At 37.8% G+C, this 9,267-nt stretch overlaps 1 protein-coding gene across 3 annotated transcripts in view; it reads right to left on the bottom strand.

The window, feature by feature from the left end:
• The window catches only part of DNM3 (dynamin 3), a 540,277-nt gene that overhangs the window by 101,001 nt on the left and 430,009 nt on the right, over positions 1-9,267 (bottom strand). The window lies entirely within an intron of this gene.

Genomic DNA, 9,267 nt, shown 5'->3' with positions numbered 1-9,267 from the left:
GATGCAGATAGAATTTTGCATTCAGGTACTACAGACATAACAAAAGGACGGAGAGTGTTATGGTTCGTTTACTTATGCCATCTTTATAAACATCAAATTAGAATGGCATGATATTCATTAGTATAAACGTATGATAATTTCCTTAATCTCTTTCAATTGTTAGATAATTAGGTAATTTCCTTTTTTTTTTTATGATCAGAAATAATGCTTAAGTGAGTATTTTTATCCAAAAACTTTTCACACTTACTCCTCTTATTTTTGTAGGATAGATCCTTATAACTCTATAACTCTATAAACAGAGTTAGAGGATCAAACTTACAGTCATTTTTTAAGACACTGATATGCATTACCATTCACCCCTCCAGAAGAGATAATCCAATTCAGCTGGATACCAGCAGAATTCCAGAAATTAGTCTTTTTCTCTTCTTATTCTCTTCCAGGGTATTCTCATTCATGCCTAAGAGCCTTTGTGTACAACTAACCTCGGATGGCTCAGAGATGGGTATCTCTTGCCCCCAGTGCCCCAGATCCACAGTGTTTACTGACTTCTCTGCTTGACTGTCTCAGATGCACCCTGCCACGAACAAATGAACAACCTTCCCCTCTCATACCCTCTTTCATTTGCCCCCCTAAAAAGTACACCTCCTGATCACACTATCACCCGCCCTCAAACGTCACTGCGGCCTCCCCACGGGGCTCCCGACATCACGGGGCTCCTTCCGATTTACTCTCCACACGGAATCCTCCGACCTCCTGAAATGGGAACCTGATGTTCTTACCCGTGGAGTCGAACACTCAATAGTCACCTGCTTTTAGGGAAAGACTACACTGTCTATCGTGGCCTTTCAAACCCTGCACAGTCTGGCCCATAACTGTTACCCTCCTTTCCAGCTTCTTTCCACACTCTGCTCTGCCTTGTTTTGTTTTGTTCCAGCCATTCTGGCTTCCTTTTGCCTCCCCAAACGTGCCATGCCTCCTCCCAAGGTCTCTGAGTGTACCACTCTCTGCCTGTAGCTCTTTCCTTCTGCCCTCATTGCCCGACGAAGGCCTTCTCTTTCCTGAAATCCCAGGTCCTGTTTCTTTTCACCTGGCCGTCACAGCTCTTAATCACAGCTGTGAGTTCAGGATTATGTGTGGGTTTTCTTCTTTATTTCTTACTTATTTATTCACTTGCTTATTTACTTAGATACTGTCTATCTTCCTAACTAGCCCAAAAGCAACAACATTAGGACAGGGAATGTACCATTTTTATGCTTATCATTATATCCCCCAGGGGGTTCTGGGAAGACGATGACATAACCGTGCTCTGCTTCCCCTCCACTTCTAACTCAGGTCAAGCACATCTTCTTTTCTTGAGTGCAGTAGACTCTGGGACTGGTACTCCGGTACGGGGTGGCTAGATAGTTGTGGTACTTTCTTGCTCAGGGCTGAACAGAGCTTTGGGACCACAGCAGGAAAACTCGGAGGCAAGGACCAGCACGTACCATGCCTTGGGTTGGGCTGTCCCGCGTGGATCACAGGACTCCTGGGTGTCCCAGCCCTCTGGCCCTAAGGAATGTGGGGGACTGAGTTTTTCCTACCCTAATGCAAAAGAAAGGTTCCCTCCCGGCGCCTCAATATGTAAACGGCCATTTGCCTACTTGGGGCCTGTACTGACTGGGAGGACCTGTGTCTTCCTGCCCTCACAGGACCAGTCCACTTAAAGTATCCAGTGGCTGGACCTGTGTCACAACGAACAAAGCAAAACAAAAGGACACCTGATAAGGAGGTCTCACGGCCGGAGAAAGCGAGAATGAAGAGCGCAGTGAGAACAGCGTATCGGTGCAGAACCGCTGGGGAATGCAGAACAGGATTGGAAGGGTACAAGGAAAACCTCCTGAAACTAAACAAATACTATTTTTTAAGTCAAAATATTTAGTAGATAAGTTGAGGGAAAGGATGATGAACGTTGAGCCTAGAATTAACAGAATTTTTAAAAATATAAAGATAGAGAAGACATGAAAGTGTGGCGGGAAGAACACCTAACCTGTAAATAGGAGGAGTGCCAGAAAAAGAAAGGGGAGGTGGGGGGAGAGAAATCATTATAAAATAGAAACTACTTTTTTAAAAAAAATCTTAACCTGATTTTTAAAAAAGATCTGAGTCTACGTAATTTAAGTACTATTTCATGTGTGCTTGATGAGAAAAGGTATCAAGCAGACATACATTTATACAATTCTTGAGCTCTGAAAAAAAATAAAACATTTAAAAGTCTTCTGTAAGGAGAGCGCAAGTTGCTTAGAAAAGAGAAAGAGGTAGACTGGCGCTGGTCCGACCAGGCAGAGGCACAAGGCGATGAAGAGGCATTCATGGTGTCCTAAGAGGACCGTAGAGGCCTATCCCCAGCTGGGACAGCCCCACACCCCGAACTGAGAGGTGCCTAAGCAGGCAGGAGAGGACAGCTGCACCAAACGGACGTGCAGAGCATGGTCAAGGTGAGGGAAGGTTAAGAGGGAAAAAGACGGAACTTGCAACATCCGCAGAGTTAATCAAAATAAATAACGATTGACCATCTAAGAATATGCAGTAGAAGGGTTACAGAAAGACCCCTACAGTAAAAGAGACACACTATTCAAATAGTCTAAAAGTTGGGGGACGGTAGGAGGACCTAACAGTGCTCCCCAGGTCTTCTCTGATGGGTGCCTGGGATTCCAGGGGTCTCGTTGTTAGGAGAAGTGGGTGTGAGGAGAAGCAGAAGAAAGGGTTTGGGGGAGAAATATTTGATAATTTGCCTCATGGAAGGATAGGGCTATGTACTGGTGATGAATGAAAATGTTAATGAAATTAAATGTATGATAGAACTCTCAAACTAAAAACGAAGAAAAAGGAGAAAGTATCAGTCTTTTGATTGTTAAAAAAATAAGAAAAAAAGGAGGAACAAAATAAGAAATTTTTATAAGATGGCAGGAATACATTTATGTATATTAATTATGAAATTAACGACAGTGGACTGAATTCTCTCAGCTAGTTAGTTAATTTAGGTTTAAAAAAGTTACATATTTTTTGGAAAAATAAAGAACAGAAAAGAGAAATCAGACAAGCACAAAACAAAGAATATAAATTTAAGAATGGCAATATTAATAATAGACAAGATAGAATTTAAAAGTACAGAACAAGATAAACAGTTTAAGAGCCCTAAATAGAATAAAGAGAAATATTATACAATGGTATAAAGTATAATTGTGAAGATTGGAAAATACTCATAAAACTGTATCATATTAAATAGTAGGGAAGGAAAGAAAGCAAATGCTACTGCGAGAACTTGTTATAAGTATGTAACCAATTAAAATATAAATATAGAAAAAATTTAATATACACTTTTCAAATTGGACAAATATAGTGGACAAAGTAAGCAAATAGAAGATAAAGATTTTTCATTATCCACAAAACATTTACAAAACTCAGTCTTACACTTGGACCTACACACATATACAATACCATATTTAAGAAACTTTAAAAAAGAGAGGTGCCTGGGTGGCTCAGTGGGTTAAGCTGCTGCCTTCAGCTCAGGTCATGGTCCGGGGATCCTGGGATCAAGCCCCACATTGGGCTCTCTGCTCAGCGGGGAGCCCCTTTCCTCTCTCTGCCTGCCTCTCTGCCTCCTTGTGATCTCTCTCTGTCAAATAAATAAAATCTTTAAAAAAAAAAAAGAAACTTTAAAAAAGAGACTACATAGATCACATTCTTTGATCACAAATAAAAAAAAAATTCTAAAAAGAAGAGACCCCAAAACCCCTTAAATATATACTTAGATGACCTTTATATTACAGAAAAAAAACAAAATAAAATTATAAATTGTTTAGAAAACAATAAAAATATAAACACATCATAGCCAACCAACGGAACACAGCAAATATTGTAGGAAAATTTATGATCTTAAATATGTTCATTATTTACAGAAAGGAGAAAAAAAGTCAATATTCATCTATAAGGATTATAAAACTGTGATAAAACGAAACAAGCCAAGAAGATGGAATTAACAGATTAAAACCAAAATTAATAAAATAGGAAATATAAAAATAACATAAAGATAATAAAGACATCCACAAATATTTTCCCCCTTAAGAATAGATAATGCTAATTAAGGGAGAAAACAAAAATATACAAGATCTCAAATGAGAACAGATGGAATACATAACCACAAATAGAGAGAAGATGGAAAAAAATTAAAATCAAGTATTATAGGCAATCCTATATGGCAAAACTAAGAACCTAGAGGAAACTAGTAATTCCCTAAAAAATGTAAATTACCAAAATTAGCTCAAAATCCAGTGGCTTTAACAAAACACTACATAGGCTATACTTCTAAAACTTAGATATGGGAAAATAGTCCATTCATATTAGGAGAAAGCCTATAAACTATATAGGATACATTTTTTAATTGAGAAAATTACAAAAATCTTATTGAATGGCATAAAACAAGATCTTCATAAATGGAAAGACATATCTGAGTGTGTTGTTTGATTACACTATATTCTTAGGTCTTACAAAGTGACCAGTGCTAGTTGGTATTCAATTAATATTTATTGAATAACGAACATCATCACACCCATAAAGATAGTGACTATCATCTTTAAAATACCTTTGCATATTTTATAATTTAAAAGTGATTTTCCATCAAAGCTTTAATATTTTTGTTAAAGAGGTAAGCATTTCAACATGTTTATAGAAGTGATATTCTTTGTTCTGATTTCATCATGATTAGAATGATTTCTCACTTTTTATTAATATTAATCTGACATAGCTTTGTCTCTTTTAATCTTTTACTTTTATCCATTTGTTTTACTTTTTAAAAAGATACACTGGTTGTAAATGCCAACAATATAGTTGGGTTTTCTTTTTCATCGCAATCTGAAAAGCACTGTCCATGACTAGGAAAGTCGGAATCCTGTTTATTCTTGCCGTAGCTATATGGCTTGGTTTTACATTTGTCATTTTGACATAAGCTTATTTTTTTATGCTCCTCTTTCCTCGCTTATGTTGACAAAAGTACTGTCTTTTTGACTTCTATATTTTTTAGTGGTTTTCGGTTCTACAGGTAAAAGATTATCTTCTTTTTAAAACGATTATCTTTAAGTTTTCTAAATCATCTCTGAATTCATTTTTATATATATGAAATTCAGAAATAAAACAGTAATTCCTGACTTCTTGAGGAATTTAAAAGGGTTTACTTTTTGTCACTTTATCTCACACATTTGCTAATCTATCAAGAAATATCTCAAATATTATTTCTGAATTATTGTTTTCACATCTCTTTAAGAGTTCACTTTTTTAGTTTAGTAAGCAATTTTGTTATATTTGCAAGCAATTATTTAAATGGAACTCTGTATGCTTAACTTGAATAAATATTTATCATTAGGCATCTTCTATCTGGACTTCCCCATCTGTAAATTCTTACTTGGACTCATTTTTTGAATTGGCTTCAAAGTAGAGTTGGCTATTTGGATTTCTGGTTGGCACAAGTATCCACATTTCTTGTGTTGATTCAGTGAGGAAGTATAGAAGTTTCTTCTTGTCTTCCTGTTTAGCTCCATTTTTCTTTTTTTTTTTTCTTGTTTCTTTTTCTTAAAGATTTATTTATTTGACACACAGAGAGAGATAGTGAGAGCATAAGCAGGGGGAGCAGCAGGCAGAGGGAGAGGGAGAAGCAGGCTCCCCGCTGAGCAAGGAGCCTGATGCGGGACTCGATCCCAGGACTCTGGGATCATGACCTGAGCTGGAAGCAGCCGCTTATCTGACTGAGCCACCCAGGTGCCCTGCTCCATTTTTCTTAATCAGGGAAAAGCATGCAATGGTCACGCATAAAATTTCAATCCAGTTCACTCCATGGCGTTTTGCAAATAGTTGATTAACATTGTTCCTTCCATCTCTGTTGTGTGTGATCTTTTGGATACAGCAAAGGACAGAGTAGGATAAAAGAAGCTTCTAATTTTTCACCATCTTAAAAGAGAAATCATTTCATTTCACCTTCATTAGCGACCTTGCAAAGTTGGTAGCAGAGATGTTTCATTGAGGAGACAGATTTTAGAGAGATCAAGTGACTCCCAACATGGCCCAGCAAGTGAACGGCGCAGGGTGGGTCTACCACAGTCCTTGGCCTATGGCCTCCGCAAAACCAGTATTTGTTGAGTGAGTGGAGCAAATGAATGAGGGAACAGATGAACGAACGAAAGAGCTATGGAATGAACTGGGACCGTGTTTATGTTTAAAACCAACATTTTCTATCTTTGAGAGAATCCTTAACATTCCACAGAAAATCTAAGATTAAAAAGTCTGAAGGGAAAAACCACAACAAGCAGAATAAGCACTTTTAATGAAAAGTGGGACATATTTAAAGGAAATATATTCTCCAAGTAGGAAAGTTTACTGTTGTCCAATTTGAAAGGCCGTGTCTTTGCTATAGAGCCGAAAGGGTAAGAGATGATCTTGATAGAAATCAAAATTTAACAGTTTTTAATGACCTAATTACCTCTACCATAGCTTTTAGCTACCATTTAAGTTTTCATCTGAGGCATTTCCAGTGCACAGTGTGAGTCCCATTAAGATGTAAAAGGTACGGGGAAGGCAGAGCTGGACAAAGGCCACGGCAGTTGCTGGCCAGCTGGAAAGCACGAAAAGTGGCGAGGGTGCAGACTTTCCACATTCTCCAAGCAGATCTGAAGAATTCAGCTTTGGCCCATTCTCACTGACCTTTCTCCAGAGTATTTTCTTTCAGGGTCTCTTCACATGGAAAAATCTTGATTTTTTTTTTCCCCTCAAAGGAGAGCCAAATTCTTGAGAGGGAAAATAATTATCTGGTTGAAACATTAGAAGAGGGTCAAAGGCTTCTGGTGGCTTTGGCTGCTTCGTTTTTACCCATTTTCGAAGCCTCATCTTAGGCTGTGTCTAGACATCCAAGAAGAGTTGGATACAGGTCTAAAACACTGAACTGAGCTGATTTACTGGAAGTCTCATAAATTCTGCGGCTGTAGCTTCCAGGTTCTCACCACACGCTGTAGCTGTATAGATAACCCACAGCAATTTGTACTGACTGAAGTTTTTTGTTTAGTCTATTTCAACTGCAATCATGTAGATATGAGCTTCTGAATGATTTCACTATGAAATCAAGCTGAACCACGTGTTTTATAGTTTGAAAAATAAAAGTTACCTCAACATTAAAAATGAGCATGAGTAATTTTAGCCCATAGGTAAAAGGGTTTTAAGTGCTACAGTGAAGAGAACATGACCACACGATGAGTCTGTGTTTTGACGAGATGTAGAACTTTCAGTCACGTGTCATAAGAATATCCTCAAGTATTAAAAATGTGAAGTCTAACTTGTTTACCTATGACATGTCTTTAAACATCTGGGTTCAGACACTATCTGTTCCTCAAGTCTTCTAAGTCTCTAAGCCAATTTTTTCAAATGTTTCTCGTATGAAGACGATTCTAGATAACATCCTTTAAATTTGTCTATGGATTTGCTCTATTTTAAAAGGATTTTCTGAAAGTGACACGCCAGCAACTGATCACCAATCCCCAGAGGCAAAATTAACTAGATGCAAGGAAGAAATGTGGTGGAATTTCTGCCTACTTTTCAGACTGTAAACTTTTACTACTGTAAGTAAGCACCAGCTAGGAGAATATAGTAAAGACCATGAAAAACACCTGTTGAAATCTAGAATATGCCACTTATTATCTTACAGGACATTTGGTAAGAAAACCTCTCTGAATTTCAGTTTACTCATCTATAAAATGGGGATAACACCAATATCTATCTTAGGCTTATAATGATAATAAAATAAGGTCACATGTGTGAATAGCTTGCTTAGAACAACGCCCAGCATCAGGTAAATATGCAGGTAAAATATACAAAATACAAAGTTACTATTATTCATTATTCTCACTGCCTTTAGGCCCTTTGGGCTTGATCTCCTATGAAACCAGATTTCTCCTGTACTATTTTAAAACAAAATAAAATTTATGTTTAGCATTACTACATTTCATCTAGTTAGTCTAGCCCATTTCCCAATTTGCTCAGATGCTCTGAATTCCAATTCTGGCAAGTACTATATTCACAATACTTCCAGGTTTGCATTGTCTGTATTTTTTATAATGACATAATATTCCCATGTCATTACAAAGATATACTATAGAGCTAAACAGACTTCAAAAGTTCCCATGCCAGAGTTCCATCTTCTATTAACTGTGCCCACTGGGTATCAGCGTAAGACTTAAGACTTAATCACAAATCTATCATATATGTACTATCAAGTCATGCCCCTCTATTTTCCCTCATGTATATTCCAGAAGACTCTATTATGACCAAAGTATAGTATATCGACTCAATTCTACTAAAAACAAGTTTGGTTAAGCTGAACTTGTTTTTCAAGATTTGAAGCAAGTTCCTATTGACCACTGATTTCCTTTCTAAATGAATAAACATCAATTTTACAATAATTTTCAACTTATATAGCAGAGTATCGATGATAAACTGATCAATCAAATTTCCCGTTTGGTTATCCTCTCTGACAATCTGGAAAACAGCCTCCGGTGTGGGCCTCTCCGGATCCACCGATCCGACCATGTCTGCACACATCAGCACACTCCCGATGTCTTCACTTCCATGCAGACTCAGTTTGTGCTGCGACTACTACCTCGCAAACCTGCAAGTCCCTCTCCTTCCTCTCCGTTCACCATTTCACTTACATAATAAAACTCTGATGAATTACTTCCTTACTGAGGTCCCACATCCGCGTTTCTAAATAATGCTAGAGAAAAAAATATACTGTTTTGCTTATTGCACTCCAAATTTATAACTACAAATACCAAATGGGCACCTAACTTCCCCAGGCATCCCTACTAGAATTCTGTAGTCATTCCCTGAAATCTGTAACATGCACTTGGCCACTAACACTCGGCTGATAATCTCACTTCATACTTCACAGGAAAAACACATACAACCAGATGAGAAGGATCTATCTTCTTTCTACCAAATACACCAGACTAACTGCATTTGCAGCCATGGACTCTGCCTTCACCATGTACAAGAACTCAGAAACTCAGACACTGAGTTTCCTCTCTTCTTTTTTTTTTTTTAATTTTTTATTTTTTATAAGCATATATTTTTATCCCCAGGGGTACAGGTCTGTGAATCACCAGGTTTACACACTTCACAGCACTCACCAAAGCACATACCCTCCCCAATGTCCATAACCCCACCCCCCTTCTCCCAACCCCCCTCCCCCCC

Source organism: Mustela nigripes, chromosome 10 (genome assembly GCF_022355385.1).
Source record: "Mustela nigripes isolate SB6536 chromosome 10, MUSNIG.SB6536, whole genome shotgun sequence".
NCBI classification, from domain to species: Eukaryota; Metazoa; Chordata; class Mammalia; order Carnivora; family Mustelidae; genus Mustela; species Mustela nigripes.
This window is presented reverse-complemented; position numbering and strand designations above follow the sequence as displayed.